Below are 11,969 nucleotides of genomic sequence, written 5' to 3'. Positions count from 1 at the left end.
AGAGGATCCCAGACAGCTCCACGGCAGGGTCTGGGGCGCCCCCTGTGCGTGTGCCTCCAACGCAAAACTGGGGTCCTCCCCTGAGCAGAGTAAGTTGAGAGCCACCTCCTGGAACTCTGTGTCTTGGGGACGGTGGCTAGACCTGAAACCCTGCAGGGACCAGCCGTGCTGTGTGACCTTGGGCAAGTGACTTAAACTCTCTGTGCCTTCCTTTCTGCCTCTGAAAAGTGGAGCTAGTGATACCTGTTGCTACCATCCGTGAGATAACACAAAATCTTGTGGCGCTATGGGGGCTGTGGCAGGGATGTGATGCCTTGCTCTGTTTGGGACGCTTGGAACACTGCCCGCTGCCGAGCCAGATGGCCCACGTGACCATTATCCTTGGGCGGCGCACGGGGTGGTACACAGATTACAGGCTTTGGAGGCCGGGGCATCTGTTGGCTCTCCTGTGTGTCCTCAAGAGAATCGCTTAACCTCTCTGACCCCAGTTCCCCATCCATAGAATGGGTTGTTCTGGGGACACAGAGAAGATAATGCAGCGTTTAAAATGCACAGCATGGATGCTTGGGTGGTAACAGGAAGTGATCTTAGGTGGTCAGTGGGCAAACCTTTTGTTTTAACGGTAAATACGTTTATGTTAATGCTCATTAGAAAGAAGTTCGGAATTAACCATCGAATCCATCACTTTCCGGGACTTACTACTGAGGCTGGCTTTCCTTTTGCACCTTTAAATGTCTTCTACAGCAACTACGTAAAGGAGGATATTTGTAACTAGCACCAGGGGAACAGAGACAGGGCGCTTGGGTGCCCCGCCCGCGGCCCCTCTGCGACCTGAGTCCCCCCCCCCCCGCCCCGCCCCACTGTGGCCGCGTGTCCCTGCTTCTCAGCCTGGGCCAGGGGACCGCGCCAGCCCTGCGGAGGGCGGCCTGGGGGCTCCAGGAGCCGCTCCGCAGCACAGACGGGCGTCCTGAGCACGTCGGCTGGCGCGGTCTGGTCGGTTCCTCATCGAGTCCTGCGTGGGGCTTGTGCCTCGCACAGTTATCGATAAGCTCTGTTAACGAACCCTTTGGCCCCTCTCCCTGCCTGTCTCCCTTCCCCTCGGCCCTGCCCGGGCCCCGCGTGGGCAAGAAGCGGCCACGAGCTTCCAGAAGTCCCAACCTCAACGTGTCCGCCAGGCTGCGCTCCTTCTGGACGCCGTAGGGGGGACCCGTTCCCTCGTCTCTTTCTGGTTCTGGAGGCGCCTGCACCCCGTGGTTCGAGGCCTCTCTCTCCACCTTCGGAGCTGGCGGTGACAGCCTCAACCCTCTCCCTCTTCCTTCCTTCAGGCATCCTTGCAGTGACGCTGTGCCTGCTCAAATCACCCAAGACACTCTCCCTGTTTTAAACTCTGGAACCTAATCCCACCTGCAAAGTCCCCTTTGCCATGTAAGGTCACATACTTGCAGGTTCCAGGGATTCAAGCGGAGGCATCCTCAGGGGCCAGTATTCCGCTGACCACAGACTTCCTGGGCCACCCTCCCCACCCCCTTGAGGCTACCTGTACCGCATCCTTGCCTCAGGGTGGACCCAAACCCACCCCCGAGGACACACACCGCCCCTCCGCTCTCGCTGCACCCTCACCCTGTGCTACGAGGAGCCCATGTGGGGCATCCGTGTGGAATCTGACCTCATGCCGCTGTGATCCCCACTCGGATCCCAACACACCCCCGTCAGCCAGTGTTCCTGGCGGCTCTGGAGTTTCCCCTCCGGAGTCTCAAGTTTTGTCTCAAGGTCGGTCCTGACGGCCTGTTCACCTAAAGGAAAAACCCCGAATGAGCTTTCCCCAAACCTCCCAGAGCCCCTTTGCCTCCCATAGCTGGGATCCCCAGGCCACCGGCGCACGTGAGACGGAGGGACAGGACACCCTGCTCAGGGGAGGTGACGGCGGGTCTCTCTTGTGAGAGGGAAGATTTCTCCCTGCGTTCCCGGACTCGGGAGCGGAATCTGGCTCTTCCCCTCCCTCGGTAGGGGATCCTGGGCCAGCTGCCTTATTTGCCTAAGCCTCCACTTTCCCATCTGAGAAATGGGATAACATTTACCCTCCTGAAAGGGTGATATTCAAAGCGCCAAACAACTCACGCAGAACAGGCATCAGGGGCTCGGGGCAGGGCCAGACGTCAACCACAACACAGTGGAGCGGCTCTAAGAGCTGAGCCCCGGGCTCGCCCACCCCCAGGGCCGGAATCCAGGGTCTGACGAGAGAATGCCGTGTTTAAGCAGCGGCAGCGGTGACGAACGGTTATCCCTCCACCAGACGTCACCGATGCTCCCTTGTGGAGCGAAGGACGAGTTCCTTGGCTGGATGCCAACGGGGCCTTTTGAAAAGCACATTCAAATAATCGCACAGAGAGCAAGCGCCAGTGACTCGGTTCCTGGGACGACGCCACAGAGGCCAAGGCCGTGCTCGAGGACGAGGCAGAATCGGGGTTGGCCACAGCCCCGCCAGGTCTGGGCTTTATCTCGAAAATCAGAACGCGTGTCACTCGAGGCGGGCACCAAGTTGCTCCACCAGAGCATCAGATCTCGGCATCGCTTGCCCGAGAGGTCCGGGGACACTGGCACAGGGCCGTGCCACTCTGCTCCGGGAAGGCTGCTGGCCGGTGCCGCACCTTGGGCACACGTGGGGACGGCGTGACCAGGAGCCCACAGACACAGACTCTGCCCGAGCTGAAGCCGGAGCCCAGCTGTCCCGTCACCTGCCCGGGGACCCACGCTCCGGAAAGGCCCAGCCTGGCTTGGAAACCGAGGGTGGCCACTCCTGCGCTGAGTCGCTCGGGAAAGAGCACCGGTGTGGCCACACTGCCCAGGGTGGATTCGCGTTTCCCGTGTGTTCCACACGTGGGCATCTGTCCGGGGCCTGCGGGAAGGTGGGACGGAGTATGGAGAGAGGGCCAGCCCTTCCCCCGCCGCGCGGCCCCCGGCAGAGAAACCGGGCAGGGGGAGATGATGGAGGGGCACCCCGGAGGCAGTCCCCCGGAGAGGCCCTTGCCCCCAGGCGGCCCCGGGGTGGGGGCGAGACTCAGAGCCGTCCTGCAGGTCCGGCCGCAAGCACGAACCCACACACGGTCAGACAAGAGCCGGCCCCGTGCCGCCGAGCCCCTTACGTACGTGGTCTCATCCATCGTCCCAGAAGCCCTGCCAAGTGGGTGCTATGCAGCAATCCCATTTAATAGATGAGGAAGCCGGGACCCAGAGAGGTTGGGTAACTTGCCCGGGAACACACAGCCAGTGAGTGGTGGAGCCTGGGCTCGCGGTCGGTGTGTGAGATGCTAAACTCCTCTCGACCCACAGAGGGGCTAGAGGTGTAGACGTGCAATGTGTCATCTCAACATGCATCCCCTGGAGTCCAGTCGGTGCCACTAACCTAAGGGAAAGGGAACGTGGTCATCCGAAGGAGAGGTCGTTGGCTCGAAAGCAAGGATTGCTCCAGAAGGAGCTCCCTGACCACCGAGCCCCCAGCTGACACCCCGTGACTTGGGCTCCTGGTCTGAGCAGACACGGGCAGAGGCCCACCCCAGGGGCCCCTCCTGTCAGTGCTCAAAACTCCCACCTGCCAGGGCCAGCGTCCCCACGCCCGGGGGCTTCACGTCCTGGGTTAAAGAGTGTCCCCTCAGAGTGCACGTCCGACCAGAACCTGTGAACGTGACCTTATTCGGAAATAGGGGTTTTGCCGGTGGAACTAGTTAAGTGAGGTTGTACTGGGTCAGCACCGGCCATGAGCCCGACCGCCGTGGTTCTCAGAGGAGGGCGGTGTGAACACGGAGACACGGACGCACTCTGCAGGCTGGGCCTCTAACTCCGGCTCAGGTCACGATCTCACGGTTCATGGGTTCGAGCCCCGCGTCGGGCTCCGTGCTGACAGCTCGGAGCCTGGAGCTGCTTCGGATTCTGTGTCTCCCTCTCTCTCTGACCCTCCCCTGCTCATCTCTGTCTCTCTGTCTCTCAAAAATAAACGTTAAAAAATTTTAAAAATATATGAGAGAATAAATTTCTGCAGTTCTTAAGGCCCCGCTTTGTGACATTGGTCACAGACATCCAGCAGGGGCTGGGAATGCTCTCAGTCGGGGGCAGATGGGAGTCCCTTGGATGGGACATCAGTGGGGACCGTGTGTCACACCCTCTCCTGTAGGACCCCAGCAGGACCAGGCGGCAGGAGCCCACGGGGGGCCACCTCGATGCCTCTCCGGGTTGCCTCGTCTCACCTCCCCACTGCCCTGCTGATGTCGTCCCAAACATGCAACGTGCACACACCCTCGCCCCAGGGTCTCCCCTGGTGGGGAGTAAAATGAAAACACCACCTCTGGACACACCTCCAAGGACAGGGACTGCGAAACTGCAACCAAGCTTTCTTAAATACTCACTGAGTGTCTCCCAGGAGCCTTGCGTGGGATATTGCAGACAACACAGGCCCAGATTCCGGGGTTGTAGGCAGACCGAGATGCCTCTCACTGATGCACTAACTGCGGCCGGGGGGCGGGGGGGCGGGGGGCTCACCACTGAACGTTGCCTTGTCCACCTTTGCCTAGGATGAGGGTTTTAGCGTTGCAAACCATGATTCCTAAGTGGACTGGCCCAGGGCACAAAGCCTCATAATAACTCAACTCACAGGAGACAGATGTATATACCATAACCCGTATTTAGAGAAGGCGCTGCCTTTCCGGGGACTGGAGTTGCCCGGGCTCCCAGACACCGTGCTGCCGGCCCGCTGGCATAGAGACCCGAAGGCTTCTGGGAGAACCAGGGCCGGTCCCGACACTCACAAGGTCTTGAAGATCCTGCTGCCTGTGCCCTGAATGTGTCCTTTTCTGCCCCCCCCCCCACACAGAGCAGGGACCTTCTCTGTGTGGTTCGCAGCCGTATTTCCGGGGTGGGCACAGACTTTGAGGCTGTGCTAACTATTCAGGAGGTCAGGCTCCCTCCAGTTTGTGCCCTTGCTGTCCCCGTGTCTGACCCTGTGGCACCCAGCCAGGGGATGGAGAGGCACCGCGCCCGCGGCACACGACCCGCGCCCCGGATACCTCGGTAAGAAACAGCCGCCTCCTTCCCCGCTGTGGCTCCTGCGGGCGAGAGCCAGGCACGTGACCCCCGCCCCCCCCCCCGGATGCAAAATCATCTGGGAAACGGGGTCCCCGGCCCGGCAGCCACACCCGAAAGACCGCTCTACATGCTGGGAAGAGGAGCATCGCTTCGGAGAACGGCCAGCGTGCTCGGCATTTGATGGCTCCATCGATCGACGCGTTAACTAACGAGCGAACAGACCGCTGGAAGGAGATGTCGTGACTGCTGGCGAAGCGTTGAGCTGGCCCAGGGACCCTCGGGGCCGAACACGTGAGCTCGCAGACGTGCCGTCCGCCCCACACGTCACCACCAGGTGTGTCCCCCACTCACGGGGCCTTCGCGGGGTCCCGGAGGCCCGCTCGCCGGCCTTCCCCACCCCGAGAACCAGGCCCAGGGGCGGGGGATGTGCCCAGGGTCACGGGGCAAGCCTGTCGGTGAGGAGCGGGGCCCCCGGCCACCTGACCCCCCAGGCCAGGGCCTGGGCCGCTGCACGGCCGCTGGACCCTCATTGTTCAGCTAATTACCGCAAGTCCAGGCCTGCGGAGCCTCTGTGTGGGGACGCTGTGTAAACATTTCCTCTTTGGCAGAGCAGGAAATGAAGGGATGACAAGGTCAAGTGACTTTCCTCGGCTCCCGCTGTCCTGCCCGTCATCCCAGGCCCCGCCCAGGCCTGCTGGCCGCCTTCCCAAGGCTCCTGAGCTGGGCTGGGGGGAGAGGGCGGGGGCGGGTGGCCCCACATCGCCCCCCAGCATCCTGCCGCCTCCCTGCTGGACACTTTGGGGAAAGTCGCTCGACCTCTCTGGGCGTCCATTTCCTCCCTGCCAAGTCCCTTCCCCGTGGGCTTGTAGTGAAGGACACGACGCGAGCAAAGCGTTTGGCACAGACCCTGACAGGGAGTGGGTTCTCACCATTGTTTTCCTATTTTTAAGCTCCACTTAAAAGATTATTCACAGAATGGTACACTTTACGATGGTTAATTGTACGTTATGTGATCCTCACCCTGATGAAGATTATGTATGAGACTCTTTACTCCTCTGTCCCCTATCATCACACACACACACACACACACTCACACGCTCTCATCTCTTACACTGAGATCTCACAGCACCCGCGTCCCCAGCCTGCAGATGTGCCCCGCGTCCCCAGCCTGCAGATGGGTAGACTGAGGCACGGAGAAACGAGCCACTGGAAGTCACACGCTGGATCAGTGGCAGGGCCACGCTGCACTCAAAGTCAGACACACAATGACTGCAGGTCCGATCTGCCGGGTCTGCCCCCAGGTCCCACACGGGTCACGGGCGCTAACGCGGTACCTCTCCTAAGCCGCTCTCGGGCCCCAGGCTAGCAGCTCTCCCCGCGCCCCCCCCCCCGCCCCCCGCCACTGACTTTTCTGCTCAGAGGAACTTCACGATGAGTTAATCCGACACCCCATTTAACAGAAGAGTAAACAGACCAGAGAGGTTAAGTGACTTGCCCAAGGTCACACAGCTAATTAGTACCAGACCAGACACACAGCCAAGGCTTCCTGCCTCCCCCGCCTGGGCGGCTCCTGGAATCTTCTGCAGACATCTCCAGGGGGGGCTCAGCTCCAGCGACAGGGCTCCGTGACCGTGCCGCCAGCCAGCGGGCCAGTAGAGAGGGGCTGTCGCAGGTTCGTAGGACTTTTAAAACTCTTTAGGTGCCAGGCTCCGTGCCTGAGCCAGTCAAAATCTGACCCGTGCCCCAGGTCTCTCCCTAAGTGTTCTCAAAAGAGAAACGTTGCTTTGAAACTTAGAAGGAAGCAATTTCCCAATTGCCTGTGCATCACATCCACTTATTTTTCCCCCTTGTGTGGACTGTGGGATTTTTAAAAAAGATATTTCCCATTACAAAAAAATAAGTTCAAAGAGAAGAAAAAAAAAAAAAGCAGCGAGCCCCTGTGAGCGCCGCGGGACGCCAAGCTGCCGGGAATGGGTTGCCCTCTGCTGGACAAACGGGGTATAGCCGTCTTCCGGACCTGGGCTCCTGAAGGGCGTAAGGAAGTATCTGCGCCCCCTTCTCACTCTCCAAAATCATCGCGGACCCAACGCAATGGCTGTGGTGCTGCCCCCAAGCGGGTTTGCAAGATTCCCCATAACTAGGAGTCCGATATGCGCTTGGAGGACGACCCGTCCGGGGGGCGCGTGGGTAGCTCAGTGGGTTGAGCGGCCGCCTTCAGCTCCGGCCGTGATCTCGTGGTTTGTGAGTTCGAGCCCCGCGTCGGGCTCTGTGCCGACAGCTGCGAGCCTGGGGCCTGCTTCCGGTTCCGTGTCGCCCCGCTCTCTGCCCCTCCCCCACTCACGCGCTGTCTCTCTCAAAAATCAAACGTTATAGGATCACTTGTCTGGTCCCTTGGTTGGTTCGCCTGCCACGCCTCTACACGGAGCCACGCTCTGTGTTGAGCGCCGTGCTGGGACAGGACAGGTGTGGCCACTCCTGCTGGGGCCACAGACAGTGAGCAGTTGAACAAATTACCCCAGGAAGCAGAGCAACACAGGCCAGGTGTCAGCCCACACTGGGAAAAGGCATGGGGGGGGGGGGGCGGGGAACCCGGGGGCCCCAGCCTGTCCCATGGCATGGTGACAGTGGGGTCAGCCGCACCCACTCAGGGGAACTAATGGCGGGGGCCAGGGTTCCCACCTGGTCACCCGCGGAGGGAGGCAGGCAGCCCGCCCTTGTGGAGAGCTCTAGGGGGGAGCACACAGCCTTCTGGAAGTTTCTGAGCACTCGAGGGCAGAGGCAGGCTTCTCTGGGCTCCCCTGCCCATCCCCAGTCCGGCCCGGCTGGGCCTGTTGTGCTGAGCAAAGGCCTCCGTGTCCAAGGCCACTGCTGCCCCCACTTAGTTTCCTCTCAGGAAGGGGCCCTGCCTCCCTGTGGCTTAGGTCATGATGACAAATGGAGGGCAGCTGACCCCTGGCCCCGGGGTCAGAGGGCACCTGCACGTACCCACGCCTGGCAGCCTTGGAGGAGGGGCTCGGCCCGAGACGGGAGGCCTGTACTTGCTCAGCACATTGGTCCCTCTGAGGGGCAGGAAGCCGGACAGGGCTCGACCCGATCACGAGGCTCCCCACGGCCGCCACCTTGCCCTTGAAGCAGAGGACGTCGTGTGGCCAAGGCCGGCCGCATCGGCATCACCAGGGATCTGAGAGAAATGCAGGGTCCCGGGCCCACCCGCAGAACCAGGCCCAGCCCACTGGGGCCCCGAGGCGCAGGGCCAGCGAGAGGGGCCCCGAAGCCCGAGCCAGAAAAGAACCACTGTGCGCACTGCCCGCTGCTGCTGGCGTGGCCCTGCCCTCCCCTTCCCCTCCCTGCACCCTGGCCTCCTGGGCTGGCTGAGCTCCCTAAGTGCCCCCGCCCCCCCCCCCCACCGGCGACAGTGCTCGCACCCGTCAGCACTCTCCGGCAGCCCCCCCAGAGAGGAAAGCGCTTCTCAAGCACTGACATGTGAATGAGCCGGGGAGGAAGAGGGGGCCTCTGCCCTGGGACACCCTGGCTCCACCGCCCAGGGTCTGGGGCAGCCCCCGGGGACAGCAGGGCCGTGGGGGCGACGTGTGGCCGTGGCCCTCGGGCCAGAGGAAGGACAGTTTGAAAGTGTGCGCTGGTCCGGGGGCCCGGGGACGAGGCCTGGGCCCCTGTGGTGGGAGAGGGGCAGATGGGCCAGCTGGGACTCTGTCATCGGAAGGCCGGTGGCCAGCTCGCTGCTCAGGCGGGAACTGGCCCACACCTGCCCAGCGCTCAGCTCACGCACGCACTTGCCTGGGCGCTCCTCCACTCTGACCCAAGTGGTTAAGTTTGCGTTAGGAAATTTTCTTTTTTTTTTTCAACTTTTTTTTTATTTATTTTTGAGACAGAGAGAGACAGAGCATGAACGGGGGAGGGGCAGAGAGAGAGAGAGAGGGAGACACAGAATCGGAAACAGGCTCCAGGCTCCGAGCCATCAGCCCAGAGCCTGACGCGGGCTCGAACTCACGGACCGCGAGATCGTGACCTGGCTGAAGTCGGACGCTTAACCGACTCCGCCACCCAGGTGCCCCATCGTTACGAAATTTTCAAACATAGTAGAAGCGACTGCGTCCCATATGTCTGCGACTTAGACTCCGCGATTAGCTTTTCGCCAATTTTTCTGCACAGCCGATAGTCATAGACGTTGTGGAACCCACTGGCATCGTGCGGACATGCACGTACTTCCGTCCTAAACATCACAGCGGCATCTCTGAAAACGGAAAGACATTCGTGCCTGCGATCACGATGCTGTTGGCTCCCCTAGCAAAAGTAACAGTAATTCCCTAATCGTCTGCTACCTGGTCTGTGTTCCGATCTCCCCAGAGGACCCCAAAACGGACCAGGATCCAACAGAGGCCTGCGCGTTGCACTGGGGCGTTTTTACCCCAGGCCAGGGTCCCCGGCTCCCCTGATGTCCCCGTGCGCTGCACCGTTGAGGAGACCAGGCTACGGCGTGCAGAGTGGCCCCGACCTCAGCGCCGGGATGAGCCCGGACCGCAGGCGAGGGAACGGAGGCCTGGCAAGAGGGACCCCAGCGACGCCCCAAAACGGCATCTGTCGACACAAGCCGGTGGAACGGGATCTGCCTAGGACAGAGTCACGGCCCAGTCGGGACAGAGTGCCCAAGGCCATCCGCCAGAGCTGTCAGGACCCCCTCGGCCGCAGGCGGATTCGTGTGGACACGGAAGATGATGTGGTTCCACCAACGGCCGCCAAGGATCGAAGGGCAGACTTGCCCACGGCCGCCAGCAGATGGGTGCTAAGCGTGCCCGGCTCCTGGCGGCTCCGCGGGGCGCACGTCAGCCCTCGGAGCCCCAACACCCCAGCTGCGGCGATGAGCCTACGAACAGGGTGACGTCCCACCGGGCGAATGGTCTCCGCGTGTCCTTCCTCCAGCGTCTCCGCTTCTGCTTTGATGGCCGGGCACCTGGGACTCTCTGAGAACGGTCCCAGGGCCCCGGCTTACTGTGGGGGAGTCTGGAAGCCGGCTCTGCGGTGTGGCTCGCCCCCACCCCGAGTCCCCCCGCCCCCCCCCCCCCGCCCCGGCGGGTGGACCTTGACCCCAGGACGCCGCTGGCCTGGGGTGTTGTCTCTCCTTCTGTCCTTCCTCACCCGTCCTGGTTTCTCCCGTGGCCTTTGGCGCCGGACACAAATCCTGCTTCAGGTCTGTCTCCAGGGAACCGGATCTGGGACCGGGAACCAGCTGATGACCTTCCCGATGAGCCTTTCAAGAAATCTTACAGCGTCAATGGAACTGCTTCCCAGGGAGAAGTGCTTCATATTTACATAAATTTGCATACCGTTCTGAGTCCCCAGAAAGTCCACCCACACCCCCCCACTTTGAGACCACGCGCCCGTGTTCGGGTCTGCTGCCTCGTGCGGGGCGGGGGCGTCTGATGGAGGGTGACGGGCGGCCCGCGGGGTCCGCGCTGGGACCCCAGCCGTGCACCTGCAGGCTGAGCAGCTCTGGGCAGTTCCCCCCCCCCCCCCGGTGCCACACGGGCCTAACAATAAACCGGTTCCCACAGGGTTCTCAGGGCGACTGGCTGGGATCATCCACAGAAAGCACTTAGCCCACAGCCGGCGCGGCATAGGGCTGTCTGAAACCCTTACTGTCGTCCCTTTACCGTGAGATGCTTCACGTCCCTACTGGGCTGCGTGTTACAACTAAATGGACTGAGTCGCCGGCGGCCAATGAGAAAGGTCTGATTCATTTCCAGGGTCCAGATATTTGAAATCACACACCGCGGCTACTCTCTGCGTATCATCTCAGTTAAACCCGCAGACAAGTCCCGCCGGGCGTGATGTTGCCAGACGGGGAAGCAGGTGCAGCACCTGGGGAGAGGCGAGCTGCCCCCCACCCCGGCTCGCAGCTGGCAGGGCGGCGGGACAACGGGCCTGCCCGCGGTCCCCATCCCCCCCTCCCCCCGCCAAGAGCCCTGGATGCGGTCGGGAGACTCCCAGGTGCCAGTGTTGCGTCTTCTCTGGAAAGAGGTCTTGAGCACGGAAGTCTGGATCCGTCGTCCCACCTCCCGTGTCTTCTGCTGTTCGGCAGCCTTGGAAAGCCGCTACAATACCGCTTCCGCCTCGCGGGTTCCCATGCAAACCGCTCCCAGAGCTGGGGAAAGTGCGGTGCCTTCAGCAGGTCACAACCTTCGCCTCTTCCTCTCCTTTCCGATGCAGGAACTGAGTGTAGTTCCTTTCTCCCCACGCCGGCCGCCGGAGGAAGCCGTTTCTGGCCACCGCAGCCTGTGCCGGCAGAGGCCTGGGTGGGTGGGCTGCCGGCTTCCTGCCTGCCCTTTGCCCCCTGTCATCCCCGGCCCAACCCCCACCGACCCATGGGCCGCCTTCAGTCCCACGTTCCCACTGCTCCTGCCAGGCAGCCCACCTGGATTTCACCCACTCGCCGGGCGAGGGTGGCCAGGGCTGGCGGAGCGGCCTCCAGTGACGCAGCCAGCTGTCCCCCCACAGGACAGCCGCCAACCACGCCGGGGACCCCGGAGCCCGCAGGTCGTGGGTCGGACGCTGTCTACGCGGCCACCCTACCGCACCACGGAACGGAACGGAGGGAACAGACCACCCACGATGATGTCAGCGAGCATCCCGCCCTTGAGAGGGACCGACTGGGCCAGTGTGCAGACCCTGGTCCAGCTGCAGGCCGCATCCCATGCCAAGAAGCTGCCGTCCGGCTTGAATGCTCCTAGGAGCGGGGAGCTCGCTCCTTTCCAAGGAGAGGAATTTATCTCACGTAAGGAGATGATACTGGCCTCGCTGCCCCCTCCTCCATCAGACCTTTGAACCATCCCCCAAAGCAAGCCAGCTGCCACCCTGAGACCCCTGAACTGCCCTTC

The sequence above is a fragment of the Lynx rufus genome, unplaced genomic scaffold (assembly GCF_022079265.1).
Source record: "Lynx rufus isolate CCGP_SWC_20201006 ecotype Redwood Valley unplaced genomic scaffold, mLynRuf1.p SCAF_16, whole genome shotgun sequence".
NCBI classification, from domain to species: Eukaryota; Metazoa; Chordata; class Mammalia; order Carnivora; family Felidae; genus Lynx; species Lynx rufus.
The sequence above is the reverse complement of the archived record's forward strand: the minus strand, read 5'-3'. Positions refer to the sequence as shown.